The following is a 21,619-nucleotide window of genomic DNA, read 5'->3' as shown; positions in this document are numbered from 1 at the left end:
ACAGCTTGGGCAAAACTCTCCAATGCCTCTGAATTATACTCTGAGCTGGAATAGTCCCTCTGCAATAGCCTGGGCCCATATTCCTTCACTAGGAGTCCAAAAATACTTTGGACACCTGAACACCCTTCCTTGGGCACAAAATCTCACTCTCTCTCCATGAATGCCTGCCATGCCTACCACAGATCAAGACCAATGTAGAATGATGGCTTTCCATCAGTTGCAGTCATCAATCTTACTGGGAGTGTGCACACTGTTTGAAAATGTCATGTAATATTTACCATCGCACAAACATGATGTTCAGCAGTGCATAATGTTAAGCAGTGCACAACATTGGCAAACAATGCAATTTCAGGTTTAGTAGATGTACAGGTCTTTGTGTATGTGTTTTAGGCAAAAATGAAGACCATGCCAGTCCACATAGCAGGAATACACTGACAGGAATACAGTACACAGCATATTTTCTATTTTTGGCTGTCTGCTTCCTGGTGGTGCAGGTTCTGTGGTTCTGGTGTTTGTGCTATATGGGTGAATAAACAGGCTGTATACAAGTATAATAAAACAAAAAATAGTTGAGAAAAACCACTTTATAAACAACACAACAGCAAAGCTTTCAGGTAAAACCCTTCCTCAGTGCTATCACATACAATCAAAGCCAAATATGGTTTAAATACAGGTCAAAATCACATGGCCAGCAGTCCAAAGGTCATGTGATCACAAACAAACAAAGACAAAAATCAAGAATATCATTACAATACGATATAGAAGATATAAAATTATAATATATATATATATATATATATATATATATATATATATATATATATATATACATAAAAAAACATTCAGCGCAATCTAGTGCGTTGTAATTTTACAAGAATAGGTTTTAATGTAATCATGTCATTCAAACCTGGGGAGTGGTCCGAAGCCAACCTAAGTATCCATTCATACTCTTTTATTTCAAGCATATTATTAACATCCCCACCCCTAGGGGTTGATCGGATGATGTCAATAACCCTAAAGTGAAACCTATGCTCAGTTCCAAACTCAGCTATATGCTTATACAAAGCATTCTTATCAACCAATCTTCTGATTTCTGATTTATGCTCAATAATTCTTTATTTTAATTTTCTAATAGTTTTCCCTATATAAAATGAGGGAAACTTTACACAAGTTGCCATATAAACCACATGAGTCATAATGCAAGTTGCTAACAAATCAAAGCAATATAGTTTCTCAGTTATAGGATGTTTAAACTGATAACTACCTTCACCAAAAATATCCACACAACAGGTACAATTCATACATTAATAAGTACCTGGTTTAACAATAGCTGTCAGAGCAGAGGAACCACAAAAATCTTTATAGCACAATCTATGCTTTAACATTCTCATATTTTTATAAGAAAAATACGGTCTATCCCCGAGAGAACCTCTGCTCCTGTCGCTCCATCTTGTTTAACAACCTCTCCGACCTTCTCAGTTCGTGAGGCTGTTCCAAAAAAACATCATCTGAGTTAAAGTCAAAATTAGGTTCACTATTGTCCACACAGTTTTCCGCTACCGTAACAGCACTAAAAACTCTTGTTACATGAGCCTTGGAATTACGACCAGGAAGGTAAGCACATTTACTAGCATAGTCAGCTGTATCCCTGGCCAACTTTTTTTGTTTGATAACCTTGCTCCTATTTACAAAGGATTCAATTTTGGCCAAAACTCTATTAAACCAGTCCTTGTATTGAAAAAATAACAAGTCCGTCGTAATATTGGAATGCAATTGTATAATTTCCCCCCGAAATATAGGTATGTTGCTTGATCGAGGTTATCCTTTAAATGTCTTGTTGAGGGTCAAAGAGAGGTTTATCAAAAGAGACGGACCATATATATTCCTATTTTGAAGAAATTTGTAAGTGAAGGAGTTCTGCCCATTGAGATGAAAAGTGGGCATGAAAGTGAAGTTGAAGGTGGCAAGGTTGGCTCGGCGTTTGTATTGAAATATAGTGAGAAGGCCAGTGAAATGTGTGCAGTAGTTAGGCATGCATGGGATCACTGTTTGAGCCGTGAGATCAAGGGGATAGTTGGTAAAGTGCCAATGATTGTTTTTAGTAAGGGGGATAATCTCAAGAGTTTGTTGGAAAGGGAGAGTAGGCCAAAAAGATCACGGATGGGTAAGTGTGGAGCGTGCAGAAGCTGCAGGTTTATTGCTGAGGGTACTTATGTATGTGTGGCAGGATTTACACGTACTTTGGCCTGTCCTGGACTATGTAGTTGTAACAGTAAGAACGTGGTATATGTGGCTTCCTGCAGTACCTGTGATGCATTCTATGTGGGGTTGACCACTCGTAGATTAAGAGACAGGGTCATGGAGCATGTAAGAGCAATTAAAAATAAGGATGTGCACAATGCTCTGTTTTTGCATAGTCTTAAATGTTTGCAGTTTAAAAAGTTTGTCTTTTTTATTATTGACCAGGTTTACATGGACCAAGGGGGTGATGTTGGTAATAGGGTTGCTGTTCTTGAGGTGGAGTGGCAATTGAGGCTGAATGCTATGAGCGAGCCTGGTCTGAATGATTACATTTCGCTCAAACCTGTGTTAAAGCAAAAATCATACACGATTTAGTTGGTTGGAATTTTGATTTTGTATTAGTTTTTGTATTAGTTTTTATTTATCTAGTTGTTTACCATCATACAAACTAGAAATGGTGTTTATCCTTATCATTTTATCATTTTTATTTTCATTTTTATTTTTCTTATTGTATCAAATATGTAGAACCTGAATTCGTAATGCTTTGGACTCATTGGCAAGGGTGTGTTATTATTCAATTAACTAATTAGCATTTTATAAAAAACGAGGAATGTGTTTTTAGAATTTACTCTGATGATGCCATATGTTTATGGTGAAAGCGCTAAGTCTGTATTAAAGGATTATTCTATACCTACGAATCTTGTCCGTGTGCAGTGGTCCGAAATTGTGTGTTTTTTTGTTGTTTTGTTGGACCCTGGTTGGGTGCGCTGTATTCAACCTCTACATTTATTCTTAGCCTTAACCCCACCCCTAATTGCCAGCAATTAGACTACACCACTACTCATCCCCTCTCCCTACATCCAACACAATCATGCTACTACCTAATATAATAACAATCCTAACCTGCGTAGTTCTAGCTCACATTAAATCATACTAAGGCTCCACAGTCACATGCCCTAACAACTTCCACTGTACTCTCTCAACACCCTCCCTCAAAGATTTACACTATAACTACACAACCCCTGCCACCAAAACCCTCCTCCCAATACACACATTCCATTACCAAACACCTAACACACTCAAAAATAAAACATCCCTAAGATACCATAAGCATTTTAATATGTATATAAAACATATCCTAAATACCCTCTATAAACTAGCCCTCGCTGGAGACATCCATCCAAATCCTGGTCCTCCCAAATCCAACCCAACCACAAACCTTAGTCCAAACAACCCCCCCCCACAACTCAACTCCTAGCCAACAAGTAAACAACAGACCTACGTATAATGTCCCTAAACATCAGAAGCATATGCAATAAAATCCGAGAACTACATGCCAGCATAAGCATTTATTCCCAGATATTCTCTTCCTAACTGAAACCTGGCTCAAACCTCACATCAAAAGTAAGGAAATACTTCCACCTGAATACAATATCCTTCGCATAGACAGATTGTCCAAACAAGGAGGTGGTGTAGCATTGATATTTAAACACCACCTCAATATTCAACTCCTGAACTCATCTGCCCCTCACCACAACAATGAAGAAATCCTTTATGCCAATCTCAAACTAAACCCAAACAAAACAATCAATTTCATAGGATGCTATTTCCCACCAGGGCAAAATATCACACCCCTAGAAAATATCCTGTGTTGGGCTACTCTATCTCTACCCCAGGAAACCATAATTCTCAGTGACTTTAACATCAACTGGCTATCCTGTAATAACAGTCTCCCAACCATTCACCTTAATATCCATGGGCTCACTCAGCTCATTCAATCCCCTACCCAAATCAACAAAAACCCTAACAATCATACCTTACTTGACTGGATCCTAGTCAACAAAGCCCCTCACTCTTACCAAGCAGGCTGCTTACCTGACAGTCTTGTTGACCACTCCACTCCCCCACTTTCCTTATTCGGCACCACACAAACAGTCTGAAGCCCATTATCCACAGGCAAATATGGAACAAGTCCAACTTCAACCCCAACTCCTTCATCTCCTCCCTGCAAAAAATTAACTGGTCACCACTAAAATACCTCAACCTAGATGAGGCTGTCCACTTCTTCAACAGTGCCTTCCTCTCCATCCTAAACATCAATGATCCTGTAAGAAATGCCAAAGTCATATCCAGGCATGCCCCATGGTTACAAAAGACCACCAGAACCCTAATGAAATCCAGAGATAAGGCCTGTGAGCACTGGCGACTAACAAAACATAACTCAGATAGACAATCATTCCTTGAACTGTGCAATAAAGCCAAAAAGCATATAAAATTAGACAAATCCCTTTACTATAAATCCACCCTAAACTCTACCAACCACAACCCTAAGCAGTTCTGGTCCACTATTAACAATATCCTCCACCCAGGGAAGGTTGATACCCCCCAGCCATCCATTCTCCCTCCTCCAGCAGTATTGATGAATCCTTCAACAAACATTTCACTGAAACTATAACATCTCTAAACAAACAACATTTCTCTACAACAGCCCCCCAACTCCGAACCCTAAACCCCCCACTCCTCTTTTCTTCACCTCAGTACCTACCTCCAACATAAAAAGACTATTGTCAAAACCTAAACTCACCAAACCCGCAGCTGACAACCTCCCCTCTGAATACTTGAAAATTGCCTCTGATACACTAGCCTACCCAATTTCAATTCTAATCAACCATTCCATAACAGAAGGCGATATGCCCTCGATATGGAAAATATCCCACATCATTCCCCTCCACAAAGGCACCCTCTCCACTGACCTCTCCAATTACTGCCCCATTGCTATCCTTTCCCCTCCCTCCAAGATACTTGAAAAATGTATCAACACCCAGGTCTCCAGCTACCTCCTAGCTAATAATGTCCTCTCCAAAACCCAGCATGGTTTCAGGCCATATCACAGCACTACCTCTGCTCTGCTCTCCTTCACCAACACTATACTTCATCACAAAAACAATGGTCTCTTCTCTACTGCCATATTTCTTGATCACTCAAAGGCCTTTGACATGGTATCTCATGAGCTACTACTCTTTACTCTCCCCAATCTTTCCTTCTCACAACCAGCCTGCAACTGGTTTCACAGCTGTCTACATGGATGCCAGCAATCAGTAATCTGGGACAATAATACATCACCTCACCTCCCAGTTACTCTCAGAGTTCCCCAAGGGTCTATACTTGGCCCTCTGCTATTCTGACTTTTCACTAACAACCTACATACTGCCACCACACAAGCATATCTTATACAGTACGCAGATGACTCTCATCTGCTCTGCCACCACTCTACCAGAACTACAACAAATCATATAAGAATCATTCTCTTCTGTAGAAAGCTGGCTATCCAATACTCAGCTCCTACTCAACCCAAGTAAGACAAAACTTCTCCTGTTCCAACCTTCCAAAGCCACCCAAAACACCCCCCACTTCAACATTCTTGGCAAAGACAATACCATCATTTCTCCATCAGAACACACAAAATTACTTGGTGTGGAAATAGACAATGAACTTAGATTTGACACCCACATCTCTCACAATAAAAAAAGTTCACAAGAAACTTTGTGCATTATATCGAAGCCGCCAATTCCTAACCAAGGCAGCTAGAACCTTCATAGCCAATTCCCAGCTAATCTCCACCCTACTCTATGCATCCCCGATACTTACCAACCTTAGACAGACAGACCTACACAAGCTGGATGCTTGTTACAACAAAATAGCTAAATTTGCCACTGGAACCTCCTACCACAGCCATCATTGTATCTCCCTTAATGAACTAAACTGGCTAAAACTCCCACAACTCCTTCACTTTAATCAACTCACCCTCGCTCATAAATTTATTAACCACTCCCTTAACATCCCTTCCCTTCAAACCCTTCTCCATCCCTATCACCCCACTAGGCCCCTAAGATCAAGCAAAAAAATCAACTCACTGTTATCAAATCCAAAAACTCAGCAGGAGAAGCCATATTTTCATGTACCATATCTAAACTTTGGAACAGTCTTCTACCCTCTATAACTACTCGACCTTCCAGCAGCCTTTTCAAGACTGCCCTCAAATTCCACATAAATTTGCACTGGCTTTGTCCTTGTTCTAATCCAGACTAACACCCCCCCTTACCCCCCCCCCACCTAGACTCTTAACCCAACTATACTACCACTGCTACTAACCACAGTCAGAAAATGCTAGTTGTCTTTACATACTTTAACATCTTGTCTGACAACGTTGTTACTAATATTATAAATGACAAGAAACTATCTTAACTTGCAATATTTTCTGTATATACTGTTGATAATCAATATCTTGTTATTGTATTAAAGCCAACAACCTGTAATGTTGTTTACATTGCTGCAACTTTGTATCTCTATCATGTACATGATGTGGAGCTTTTCTCCCCAGGCATCTGCTGAAAAAGGACCTGCATCCAGTCGGAATTTCCTGGTAAACCAATGTAAATAAATAAATAAATAAATGTGATACTACATAGATTACAGAATCAATAAAAGTAATAGTGTATGAAATCTGTTGTATTTGAATGCAGGACCATGTGTATGGCAGTCCCACACTTTCACCTGTTGCAACAAGAAGGGTGAAAAAATAGTTGTCTGCGTTGCACTTTATTGCTCTAAACTGCAATGTCACAGCAGTAAAACAAAGGTTGCACACTCTGTGCTATGACCCATTACCGTCTGTACTCCAGGGTGGGTTTTTGCAATGGCAAACAGTATTATTTGAATGTATCCAGTTTCTAATTTTTGGCTGTCTGCTTCCCAGGTGGTCTTTTTTTTTCCTGATTCCACAATTCTGTGCTTTGCACAAACCAGCCAAGCTCAGCCAAACCTGCAATGTATTTGTTCTGTGGTTCTCCGGTTCCACTGTTTGCTGTATGCCACACATCATGTAAAAGAGTGAAATTAAAAACAAGAAAAATAAGACAAGAAAAAAGGGAGACATAAGTGAAATGAGAAAAAGCAATGTATGACATACCTACCAAAAAATGATAGTACACCTTAAGTATTTCTACATAGTTCAGGATTTGAACACTCACAGCAATGCAGCTTCAGAAAACAGGATGGATGCCTTATTCCTCTTTGCCACAAAAACTGCTTTGCAGCAAAGAACTGAAGTCATTCTTCATAGAACCAGTTCAACAGAATGTACACTGCTATCAAACCATAAGCTTTTATTTGTAAATGTAATTATCTTTATTATATTTGGACATAGTGCACTTAGTTATCACACAACCTGTTACATGTGAGAGTACTAACTGAGAATAACATGATATGCATTTGACAGTAACTAAAGGTCAGGTTGGATACACAAATAAGGATATACTGTTATTTTGGGGAGAGCATAGGTGAGTTACTGTTAAGGCACATAAAATGTTATGCTGCTCTTTTGAGAGTAAACAAAGCTCAGTTACTGTTATGGCACAAACAAGTACAGCCAGTTCTTTTGAGGGGGATCAAAGATGAGTTATTGCTATGGCACAAACAAGAATATTATGCTCTTGTTTCTATTCTTGTTCTGTTTCCTGATCTTGTTTGATCTTGGGTTGGGTTGGGTTGTGAAGTCAGAAACTGCAATGTGTATCATTAGTTTATAATGTCTCTCTTTAATGATTTACCAGCACAAAGGTGTGCTGCTAAATTAAGGGCATGCAATGATCATCAGTACTCTTGCAACGCAGTTCATGGTGTCTGTCCCTGACTAAGAAAGCTGTTTCTACCAGGGGTTGCACTGTCATGTCCACACCTATGGTCAGATGCATTGCTTCTATCTGAACATGACTAATATTTGCTGGATGAGCTCCCTTCATGGGAACACCCGGGACCATGATCCCATGGCCTGCCACACCTGAGTGTGGACAGTACATTAACTGATGAAGGAGTGGAAGTACTGCCACTATTAGACCATGATCAGGCATAGCTACATTGGCTAACAGCAGCTGATGTGGCTAACCTATGCCCACGAAGATGCTGTTTCTCTTCCAGCATTCTTTCCATTACAGACAATGCTCATTCCGTGACAGACACTCCTCATTCCATCACAGACAACCCTCAGTCCAATGTGTCATTCATCCAATCCATTGAATTGGAAACACAGTATTGGCAGTCATGCATGTCAGCCTGTGTCACCTCTACAACCCTAAACATTTGTCTTGAGCACCTATGGGAACATGCCTTGGCCTCCATGATGGTCCTAAACATACGTTGAGTGGCACAGGAATAGACACCTGGATCAGTTGGAGGAGGGACAGCAGGCCTCCTCTGAGCACCCCTATCAACCCTACTATGTGGCACTTCACCCACACTTTGGCTATGGCCAGACTCAACAGGCAGTTTAGTCACAGTAACCACACTTCAGATCAATGACCTTGCCCTCCACCTGTCCAATTTCTGTGTGGTCACTGGAATGGGTAGCATGTCTACTGGCTGTGTCTGAATGAATTGCAGGGGATGGTGGTATATCATCCCAGTGTCAAATTCAACCTCTGCACCACCTGACTGTGTCTCAGTTTGGCCACCATTATCATCAGAGTCTGCTGATACAATTACATCAGGTTGCAGAGGGCCCACACTTCCCCTATCATGATCACCTGTGATAAAAAGCAACAGATACAGGAGAAAAATTGATACCAACATTACTCTAGTCCAATATATGCTAACAGACTAACAGTGATTCCACTATTACGGAGAGTGCAGCAATACACACAACAGGCCTGATAGCAACAACACACAATAAAATATTTATTAAAATTCCTATGCTGTACTGACATAAAAATGTTTGGCTAATCATCTGCATGTGAGATTCTCCTCTGCAATCCAGATGGACCTGGGAGACATTAAGCAAATGGTAAGAACAACATCATCACAGGGGGGTGATACTTTTATCCTTTTATATGTCCATTAACTATACTTTCAACAGGAACATGGCTGACAACTCCAACCTAAGCTAATAACTGTAGCAATATTTAATCCCCCCAAAAAAAGAATTCATGTGACACAGAAGTAACATATTGATTTCAGTTGTTTTACTATACAACAGTATACAACTGTTGAGATACCAAAGCCTACCTGGAAGCCCCTCCTGGGATGTGATGGTTGTCCCTGTGCTGTTACATTGACATCCAGGGCATGTTGTACTGCTGCACTGTCCTGGGAGCTAACAAGGAGAAAAAAAGATGAGTGGACTTCCAAGGCTTATGCAGCAACTCCACACCCTTTAATGTAACAAAAAAGCAAAAACAACAAACAGAGACCATGTAAATAGGTGAGCACTTTCACAGTTTATAATATGACTCTTCTTCAGACCTAGTAAGAACAACTCTTCTACTCTATATATACTAATCAAATACAAATTAACTAATACACACCTAAAAGCACAGTGCAACCTTGTGAGGATAAGAGACAATAAAATACATAAATAAACTTGCACATAAATACATTTTAGATATATATATATATATATATATATATATATATATATATATATATATATATATATATATATATATATATCTAGTAAAAACAAAACCGAATAAGACTAGGAAGAATACTACTGAAAACTTCCGAACTATTAAAAACAAAAACAAAAAAACAATGAATAGATGCTGAGCCAGAACTATTATTTGAAGCTTGCACAGTACTGCAAAAACATTACATTTTGCTCTGATGAAGTTCGGTTGTTAGCAATAAAGCGAATGAAAGCGCTCAGCAAATAACAGTTCTGGCTCAGCGTCTATTCATTGTTTTTTTGTTTTTGTTTTTAACAGTTCGGAAGTTTTCAGTAGTATATATATATATATATATATATATATATATATATATATATATATATATATATATATATATATATATATATAAAACATCATATACCTTTTTACACGGTCTCTGTTGTTTTTGCTTTTTTTTGTTACATAAGCTGTTGAAGTCTGCTCATCTTTTTTTCTCTTTATTGACTTGTTCATGGGTGAAGCATTCCTAACCTAGCTTGTGGACTTTGATTTTTATTTTTTTGTTTGTTTTGGTATCCTGAGAGCTGTCTGGATCCCTGATATTGGCGTGGAACTCTTCATTCAGTGTTAGTGGTGGCTCCATGTCAGGCCCACACCCAATAATCTGGTCATAGCCCACTGCAGCTCTTCTTCTTCATGCAGATGTAATAATGTCAGTGGCCCTATAGCACACCTGCTCATACATCTGGCCGTGGCCACCCATAACATTCACATTTTTTTTTAATTTATCATTTTGTTGACCAGACAAGTCCAACCAGGACAGAGCCTATTTTCAGTGGAAGCCCAGGGAGAAATGCTCCAGGCACATGTTTTTGGATTGTAGGAGGAAACCGGACTACCCGGAGGAAACCCACGTGAATGCAGGGAGAACACAGAAATTCTGCACCGAAGGCACCCCAGCCATGAATCGAACCTCTTGCTGTGAGGTGACAAAGTTAACCACTGCACCACTGCGCCACCCATTCATCATCTACATCATCCAAAATCTGCTGCCAAATTTGCATTCTGTGTGCCTTATCTCCCTATCCTTTTTCAAGCAGGAAGGCACCGTGTTTCCTAAAGGTATCCACTATGACCTGATTCTCAGCATTTATGAAGGGGGATCTCTGAGGATTGACATGCCTAGTGACATGCTCCTAGGTGTCCTAAAAGACAACAGAAATATAATACCCATAAGTATCAGATGCCTACACAATAAAAAGGTAGCCACTCAGTATTAGCCACTAGAGAAACATAAAACACTCTAAAGATAAGAAATATGAACAACAGACAGGATGCAAAAAAAGACAGTAACAATTGCAACATATCCTTGTTTGTGCCATAACAGTAACTCAGCCTTGGTCCCCCTAAGAACAGGCAATTGACACATTTTGGTAATAAACCACCTTTGACATGCTAAAAGTGCAATCAAAGTAACTTTCTCTGAAACATTTGTACATATTTATCACAGTGCATTCCATTTTCAAAAATTGGCAATCATGTATACCTGAGAAATGGCTTGACAAACATTTCCATGGCATCAGTACACTTAGAACTATTGCATACAGATAAAAGTGTAAAAGCCTTTGCTCAGATTTTTCTTAATACATTCCAGCATATAAAGTATGCAGCTGACAAAATGCAAGCATAACTTCTGAATTGTGGCAATCTTCTGTGCTGATATATCTCAACGTGATAGAGTATGTTCTGTCCTCTCCACCCAAACAAGTCCCCTCATCATCAGTTTGCCTAGCTACATGCATGCCTTTTATATGGTGTAGATTCAGGACTGTCAGCATGGTGAGGATGCAAAGGAGGTGTGAAATTATTAGAATACTTGGATCCATGTAGGAGATGTAAACATTGTGCAGGCACTCCCTCAATGTTTGTTTTTAATGTGACATGGGAATGGATGAAATGAATGGCAGGTTTGGCTATGCGTATCTCATTTGTGTGAAGCATGGTAGTGTGCAAACTGGACAACTGGACCACCCAGGAAGCAGACATGACCCAGACAGCCAAAAATGGAAACTGGATGCATTCAATAAATTCTGTTGGGCACCACACAAACTAATTTGTTTATACCTATCTCATTAGTGTGAGGTGCTGCAGTTCATAAACTGGACAACCAGACCACCCAAGAAGCAGACAGGACCCAGACAGTCAAAAATAGAAACCGGAAAGATTCAACTAATTCTACTGGGCACCGTGCAAGCCTGCTAAGTGGCATTGTGCAACACTTAACAGAGAGACCTTAAGAATGATTATTAAATTATGGAATTTTATGTAGCTACTCCTGTGGCAGCAGGTGTTAGTGTAGGGTTGAAGCACAGATGGTCCTGGGTGCTAACAAGAGGTGTACAACCTTTTTTTACTGTTGTGACATTGCAAGTGATAGCAGTGAACTAAAACATGAACAACTATTTCAACTTTATTGTGGCAACTGGTGTAAGTGTAGGACTGCCATACACATGGTCCTGGGTCCTAATACAGGATATTCCATACACATTTACTGTTGTTCCACTTTCCATTATATCAACTGTCAGTTATAACTCTTCAGATAGTGGAACTGATCTTAATTATATGTATGAGGGATAAGACACTATTATTGTGTTATCATATTAATCTTCCAATTCCAATTGTTTCATTATGCACTGCTACTCTCCGTGCACCATCATGTAAATGGGTTGAATAGTTGTGCACACTCCAGTAAATGTGATAACTGAAACTGGTGTGAAAGCATCAGTCTCCATTGTTCTAGATCTGCTGATAGATAGATATGACAGGCATTAGTAGGGAATGTGACAGTTTTAGGGCAAAGAGGTGGGCTGTCCATGAGCCCAGGATACTCACTGGACTCCTAGTGAAGCACCACAGCCAAAAGCTTCTGAAGGCGGACTATTCTGGCTTCCAGTATAAGTCTGAGGTATGGGATAATTTAGCCCAGGCTGTATCCAGTGCCACTGGTTTCTCATTCCCTAGAGAGCATTGTAGGCATTGTTTTAATAACCTACAGAGGAAGAAGAGGGATACATTTGACTGTTGGATTGAGGAATATGGGACTGCAGAAATCCCACATCTGTGTAAATATCAACTCAAGAGAGTACTTGTGAGACTTTGAAAGCTGAATATAGGCAAGAGTGGTATGCATAATGGTCTTCTGTTCTCTTCTGTTTTTTCCCAGCTGCCAGTGATTGGGAGTTCAATGTCCAGGCCCACAGGACTAGACTGGAGAGAATGAGGGAAGCAAGTAATATATATATATATATATATATATATATATATATATATATATATATATATATATATATACACACAGCAGAAGATAAGTATTTTTGTCGCATTAATAACTAAAGATAGCTTTCCGGGCATTTTATAGAGTTGTATCAAATTGACCATGCATATCCCAACTGCAAATGCAAGTATGCATGCATTAGACTGTAGCACAAACCAGTTGTAAGAGTCCAGTATTAGACTTTAGTCAGAGGTTGTGGGTTCAAATACCACAATTCACAGCCATTTCTTCAATAATATTTACATTAGATTAAAACTTCTAAACCAGTGACACAAATGCCCTGCTGTAAACTCTAATCTGTATAATTGGAACATGAGTATGTGCAATGTATGCATATTTCAATGATTACTTGTAGCAATCTGCAGTATAGTGTGTATCTGTTAGGAAGTAGACTTAAATGTAAAATGTAAGATAATAGAGTTGTATAATCGTATTAATGCATTGTATGTCACATATGATGGTCCTAATCTTCTCTCTCTTTTCTCTCACCTCAGCCCTTATCTCTTTTTTATTTTCTTCATTTTTATTTTATTTTATTTTTAAAATATTTATTTTTTATTTTATTTTTTGAATACTTTTTTTTATTTTATTTTATTTTTAAAATATATATTTTTTAATTTATTTTTAATTTATTTTTTTATTTTGATCATGTGTCATAAAAATGTGCCCATTTCATCCATGTGTACTATATCACTAAATGTTCAGAGTACAGTGAGGTAAGCCAACCCCATTGGATCAGTCTGCCCCATTCAACTAGCAGCAGCACTGATATCCAACATTCCTGGGAGCCAACATGGCAGCACTGCCTATGCTGCCTTTGTACTACCTGCACCCTCAGATAGTCCTGCTCCAGAGGCTGGTCCAGAGGTACCCTCTGGGAACAGTGGCAGAGGTAGTGAGTTTATCACCTGCAGAGAGTTGCTAATGATGGTGTGTTGGGTGGTGTCATGCACTTCTAATGCACAATTATGCTGGCTGGAGAGGCTGCTTGCCTTCATTTTGTGTAGTACTAGGAGGAGGTGAAGATGTAAAGCAGTCCAGCCATCTGTGGAGTAAGGTGGCAGTGATGACAGTACAGTGGGTGAGAACTCAATTATCACTGTCACCCAGCTTGATGGCCATGGGTCTGGGTTGCCCACCCTCACCTCAGTCATGGTGTCCCGCAACCTTTGGTGTCCATCACTGTTCCTGTCTCTTGTCTTATGTGTCTTGTCTGTTAGCAATTGCTTACTCACCTACCTAGCTTACCTGACTCAGACATACCTACGTCCCTTCCCCAACATTCCTCACTGTCTCTCAAATAAAAAAAATAAATGTGCACCTGTCCCACAAAAAATCATCCCATACATAGCTCTCCATTTCACACATGTGTCTTTTTGACACACTTGATTCGGACTGCTTGGTTATACAACATGACTGCATTGTGGCAACCTCTCTCTCTCTCTGGAGGTGGCATTCCAAATTCAGTTAATATTCTGCATATATTTTCAGTTTGCACTGTTAAAGTAATTGATAGCTATGGTTCTTTCCTATTTCCATCCTACACATTCCTGTCCTGCTTTCACTTTGTTCTTCCCCCTGCTTGCTCCCCATTTCACCATTTTCCTATAGACCCCATTTCACCACGTTAATCTGATCAAAAATAGAATCACACACAGCACACATAAGCTGCTGCAAAAGCAATGGATCCCTTCACTTTTTGGGTTCCATGTTTGTGCTGAGTTGCACATCATGCACCAACATGAAAGAATGGTGAGTGGAGGCAAAATGATGCGGTTACCTATGCACAAAGCCATTTATTTCCATTGCACTTTGCCAACATACAGCTACACATTTACTATAAAGAATTCATGTCATTATATTATCAATATTTAAATAAAAGTATTTAAAAGATTTAGATTGACTTGGATTCGAACCCAGTACAATCTGGGCTCAAAAAGGAATGTATCCATGCATTAACACATACTGCCACAGAGTCAGTTAAGCAGCAGATGTGTTGCATAGACTTAATACTAAGTGTCAGAGTTTAGCACTACAGCTCGCATTTATGCACTGCTTAGCTGCGAGCAAATGTGTATCTTGCATGCTTATATACTTTGCCAACCGTCGGGCAATACTGCTGCTCACCTCTCTATAGAAAAGTGAATACTATTATGTATTTCTGCTGTTTACTGTCCATTTCCTGTCTATGACATGAAAGTACATGCGCAAACATTATAAACTGAAGGCCCTATGTAACAATGTGTCACATATTTACAATACAGCCATGTGTTGCCAGCCCCAAAAGAGCATGCGTTTGCATAGGCCTTAACCATTTTTTCATTTTGGACTAATTCTGAGCATATCTGGGAATTTCCACCCAGGTTCCTAATATAACTAAAGAAAGCCTTGTGATTATCCTTAGCGTCCTGTGCAATTTTTCTCTCGAAGCTGGCCTTAGACGATTTTATGAATGCCCGTAGTTTTTGCTAATACTGATCAGAGATACCTTCCCTTTTTGGGATTTTGCTCTATCATGTAGTAGCTTCCTCCTTCTATTGTATAGTTTGTTTATGGCTGGGGTCCACCAGACAGGACGTCTGCCTTTGGAGGATTGGGTCTTGGTTTTATTTGGGATTGCATGATCCATGCATTCCTGAAGGTGTTCATAGAATGCACTTATAAAGGATTCTGCAGTCTGGGCCGTATTTTCCACAGGCTCGGGGGGTTTTGAAGGATTCCACCTCGGTTTTGAGGAGTGTGAAATTTGCTTTAGAGAAGTTTTTCACTGTGGTTTTCTGGGCAGGGGGTGGGGTCAGGATGTGAATATCCAGTGAGATTAGTTTATGGTCTGATCTTACCAGTGAGGGATACACTTCTGGTCTGGAGCATAGAGTCCCCATGTTGGTGATGATCAGATCCAGTATGTTTTCCCCTTTGTGGGAGTGGTAACAAGTTCTTCCATAGCATTTGAGTTTATAAATTCAAGGAAACTTTGGGCTAGGGTGTTGGAGCTAGAGTAATGCTCCCATTCTATGTTTGAGTAGTTGAAGTCACCCAATATAATGGTGTTTGGAGAGACCTTCATATTTCCAGTTTTCTCAGGAAGGCCAAGTGGGGTTCCTGGGTTTGGGAGGGTGGTCTGTAGCAGGCTATAAACTGGAAGGCAGTTTTACCCACTGTTAGTTGCACATGGATAGTCTCTGATGCTTCGTGCTGTGCCACCAACCTGGAGGTGTGGGTATCTTTGACGAATATTGATACTCCCCCTCATTTTGTGGTTTGGTCCAAGTTTTGGGGCTGAAAAGCATGGTATGAGGTATAACCTGGTAGTGCTGGGGTGCTCTCAGGAGCCTTGAACCAGGTTTCTGTTACTGTACAGTTATCGATGTTCTCCATGCTAAGGAGAGTTTCGAGTGCGTGCATCTTGAGGTTTAGACTTTTGGCGTTGAGTAGCATTACTCTTAGTTTCTTATCCCTTGTGATACCTATGGAGGTGGGTTTGTCTTTTGAGCCTTGCCTAAAAAAGGCACTTGGGGGAAGCAAGAGCATTTGCCAATATCCGAAAGCCCAGGGGCGACAGGTGCAAGCCATCCCTAGTGAAGCATTGTGGCTTGTCGAGCATGTCATCCCAGGCTGACAGGCATTGGATCCCCTTTGAATGATACCAATACTTAAGCCAATTGTTGAAATTGATCATCTTGTCTTCATATTGTGGCATCATTCTTGGTGAGGGTAAGATGCTACTCAAGGTCAGGGTCATACCGACCTGGGCTACATGCTCAGAGAGCTCCTCTATGTCTCTTTTCATGTAGCCCAGGGAGGTACGTCTCAGGTCATTCACACCAGCATGGACAATGACCGAGTCATATTTGTACTTGCCTTGGAGTGACCTGAGTGCTTGGGTTATGTGGCGGATGCTAGCGCCCGACAGGCAGCTCACCGTGACCTTCTCCTTGTTCAGCCTGGTGAGTGGGACGTCAGTGTGCCTGACGATAGAGTCACCTATTACAAGTGTATCAGGTGTGTTGTTTAGCCTTAAGGGCTGTGACTGTTCGGCACACTGGCTTTGTGAGCTATGTGTTGCACGTGTTTTGTTTTGGGGTAGTGGTTGCTTGGGTGTCTGCTTTGGAGGTCTCTGCTGCTTAGGCAGATTTTTATTTAGAGCCTCCGAGTATGTTTTTGTGTGTTTATGTGTTTGGTTTGCTGTCGTGGTAGGTCTATGTGAGATTGGAATCGTAGTAAGTGTGGTTTCCTTCTCTTCCTGACTGGTTGTGACAGTACTGATTTGAGAGAGCTTAGCCTCCAGTTTGGCTATATGGTTGTATCTCTCACATGTGTTGGAGTTTGTTGGGAGGAGGAGAGGGTTGTCTGTGTACATGAGGCAGTTGTAACATTGCCTCAAGATTCCCAGATTCAACAGCTGGACCGGAGAGGAGATTGACAACTGACCTTTGGACATGCTAGAATAGTATTGGGAATTCCTTTATAATTAAAAAAAAGGGCCAGTGGGGAATAAGGTACTCAAGGGGAGTTTGTGAGGGTGTATTGCTTTTAATTTTTTAGTGCTGACTTATATAATTGCTTTAGTGAGCAAGTGCCAGGTAACTTAAATGCAATGTGTTACAGGTAACTTAAATGCAAAAACAACAAACAGTAACTTTCTTTCAAGTGAAACAAGGAAATAAGTACAGTAAGCAATGCAGATATCACTAGGGATCCACAGAAGCGCTGAAAATCCGTGTTTTAGGTGGAATTAGCGTTTCAGGGAAATAGCAAGCAAACAAACAGCAAGCATACAAACAAAGCTAGATTCAGCAAGGCTGGATCTAGTCTATGCTACAGCAAACAAGGTGTACCAATTTCAGTAAGAAACAGTTCAAATATGCAGGCACTATAAGCCTTTAACCAGAAATTCCCAGCTCAGAAGGGCAGATTCCAGCCTCTCCTCCCACAAGAGTGCAGACTACGAACGTTCTTAATGTAAAATAACTGGCCTGAAGCCCAAGTGCTTAAACCAGAATTAATACACTTTTAGAATAACAGACACTGAGCCCTCAATCAGCAGTTCCCAACTTAGAAGGATGTAAGCTATCTGTCCTACCACCACAGTGCAGGCCACAAATCTTCCTAATGTAAAACAACTGGACTGAAGCCCAAGTGCTTAATCCAAAAGACTTAGAATGATAGCTACACTTTAATCAAGTTACTACCAAGCAGTAATAAATACAATTGAATACTTTAAAGATTGCCTGGATTAGTGCTCAAGTTATACAAACAAAGCTAGATTCAGCAGGCCTGATCTAGTCTATGCTACAGCAAACAAGGTGTACCAATTTCAAGAAGCAGTTCAAATATGCAGGCACTATAAGCCTTTAACCAGAAATTCCCAGCTCAAAAGGGCAGAGTCCAGCCTCTCCTCCTACAAGAGTGCAGACCACAAACCCTCTTAATGTAAAATAACTGGCCTAAAGCCCAAGTGCTTAAAACAGAATTAATACACTTTTAGAATAACAGACGCTGAGCCCTCAATCAGCAGTTCCCAACTTAGAAGGATGTAAGCTACCTGTTCTGCCACTACAGTGCAGACCACAAACATTCTTAATGTAAAACAACTGGTTTGAAGCCCAAGTGCTTAAACTAAAAGGCTTAGAATGAGTTACACCAAGCAGTAATAAATACAATTGAGTACTATTAAGATGTCGCAAAATCAAAAATAAAGTAGGAAGAAACACAAATACAGTAAAAGCAGATACATTTTTTTTTTTTTTTGAGTGAGCAAATGAGATGGGCCTCGGAGTTACAGGACAGAAACAAGTGCAAATGCAGGCCTACAAATCAGAAAGTTGAGAGAGATGGAAGACCGCTCAAACGGCCAATAACTACAAATTCTGGGCCAGAACCACTCCTTATGTGGTAGACAGGTTACCTAATGCTTACCACTCCCACTGATAAGCTAGAAGGCTTCCCTCCAACACAAAAAGGTTTGGGGGGCTCAGAAGCTTACAAACAGTCCTGGATACAGCAAATCTGTATCTGGAACACTAATTACAGGAAAGGTAGGAAACAGGCTTACAATTTTTTTTTCAGAAAAGTAGCAAAAACAGTAGTAAAAACAATTCACATGCAGTGAAAGGTGGCACACTTGAGTATCTAGCAATATTAGTCCACACACAGTTTGAAAAAATGTAATTAAATTAAAAAGGACTAAAAGCAAGTGCAGAAAGGGTTTATTAGGTAGAATGTGGTAAAGAGATGGGACTGGGGGAGTGTCCTAGATCAAATCCACAGTGGGGCGGGCACTGCAAAAGCCACCAAATTTAAACTACAACCAAGAATGGGGGGGGGGGCAGTTTCAATAGAGATGTGAGGAATTACAGTGCAAATTATAAAACCAGAAAAATATATACTGATTTCTGTATATTTGCAGAACAGTAAGACAACAGATATCTAAGCAACAATTTAGCTCTATAATACAGAATAATACAGAAACATATACTCAGCTCTATATATTTGCAGATAGTCTTGTAAGGCTCTCTCTCAGTGCACAGGTTCCAATTTAAATGCAGGCTGTTATTAACAGGTCAAAATTAAGGGAACCTGGAGTTAAGCAACACACAAGCTATAAAAGCCAGTTATATCAGCTGAAGACAAGGCAGAAAATGAGGGGGGGTGGGGAAGACAGTTTCAACAGAGATGTGAGGAATCACAGTGCAAATTATAAAACCAGAAAAATATATACTGATCTCTGTATATTTGCAGAACAGTAAGACAACAGATATCTAAGCAACAATTTAGCTCTATAATACAGAATAATACAGAAAAATATACTCAGCTCTATATATTTGCAGATAGTCTTGTAAGGCTCTCTCTCAGTGCACAGGTTCCAATTTAAATGCAGGCTGTTATTCCTCAGAGGAAGAAGAGGGATACATTTGACTGTTGGATTGAAGAATTTGGGACTGCAGAAATCCCACATCTGTGTAAATATCAACTCAAGAGAGAACTTGTGAGACTTTGAAAGCTGAATATAGGCAAGAGTGGTATGCATAATGGTCTTCTGTTCTCTTCTGTTTTTTCCCAGCTGCCAGTGATTGGGAGTTCAATGTCCAGGCCCACAGGACTAGACTGGAGAGAATGAGGGGAGCAAGTAATATATATATATATATATATATATATATATATATATATATATATATATATATATATATATATATATATATATATATATATATATATATATATGTATATATATATATATCTGCAGCAGAAGAGAAGTATTTTTGTCGCATTAATAACTAAAGATAGCTTTCTGGGCATTTTATAGAGTTATATCAAATTGACCATGCATATCCCAACTGTAAATGCAAGTATGCATGCATTAGACTGCAGCACAAACCAGTTGTAAGAGTCCAGTATTAGACTTTAGTCAGAGGTTGTGGGTTCAAATACCACAATTCACAGCCATTTCTTCAATAATATTTACATTAGATTAAAACTTCTAAACCAGTGACACAAATGCCCTGCTGTAAACTCTAATCTGTATAACTGGAACATGAGTATGTGCAATGTATGCATATTTCAACGACTACTTGTCGCAATCTGCAGTATAGTGTGTATCTGTTAGGAAGCAGACTTAAATGTAAAATGTAAGATAATAGAGTTGTATAATTGTATTAATGCATTGTATGTCACATATGATGGTCCTAATCTTCTCTCTCTTTTCTCTCACCTCAGCCCTTATCTCTTTTTTATTTTCTTCATTTTTATTTTATTTTATTTTTAAAATATTTCTTTTTTATTTTATTTTTTGAATACTTTTTTCTATTTTATTTTATTTTATTTTTAAAATATATATTTTTTTTAATTTATTTTTAATTTATTTTTTTATTTTTATCATGTGTCATAAAAATGTGCCCATTTCATCCATGTGTACTATATCACTAAATGCTCAGAGTACAGTGAGGTAAGCCAACCCCATTGGATCAGTCTGCCCCATTCGACTAGCAGCAGCACTGATATCCAACATTCCTGGGAGCCAACATGGCAGCACTGCGTATGCTGTCTTTGCACTACCTGCACCCTCAGGTAGTCCTGCTCCAGAGGCTGGTCCAGAGGTACCCTCTGGGAGCAGTGGCAGAGGTAGTGAGTTCATCACCTGCAGAGAGTTGCTAATGATGGTGTGTTGGGTGGTGTCCTGTACTTCTAATGCACAATTATGCTGGCTGGAGAGGCTGCTCACCTTCATTTTGTGTAGTACTAGGAGGAGGTGGAGATGTAAAGCAGTCCAGCCATCTGTGGAGTAAGGTGGCAGTGATGATAGTCCAGTGGGTGAGAACTCAATTCTCACTGTCACCCAGCTTGATGGCCATGGGTCTGGGTTGCCCCACCCTCACCTCAGTCATGGTGTCCCACAACCTTTGGTGTCCATCACTGTTCCTGTCTCTTGTTTTATGTGTCTTATCTGTCAGCAATTGCTTACTCACCTACCCAGCTTACCTTACTCAGACATGCCTATGTCCCTTCCCCAACATTCCTCACTGTCTCTCAAATAAAAAAATAAATGGGCACCTGTCCCACAAAAAAATCATCCCATACATAGCTCTCCATTTCACACGTGTCTTTT

General features: G+C 39.8%; 1 protein-coding gene across 1 annotated transcript in view; it reads left to right on the top strand.

Moving 5' to 3' along the window:
- LOC122795060 (extracellular calcium-sensing receptor-like) overlaps positions 1-21,619 on the top strand; it is a 229,447-nt gene that overhangs the window by 93,134 nt on the left and 114,694 nt on the right. The window lies entirely within an intron of this gene.

The sequence above is a fragment of the Protopterus annectens genome, chromosome 2.part1 (genome assembly GCF_019279795.1).
Source record: "Protopterus annectens isolate FY-2018-M chromosome 2.part1, PAN1.0, whole genome shotgun sequence".
NCBI lineage: Eukaryota > Metazoa > Chordata > Ceratodontiformes > Protopteridae > Protopterus > Protopterus annectens.
The sequence above is the reverse complement of the archived record's forward strand: the minus strand, read 5'-3'. Positions and strand labels throughout refer to the sequence as shown.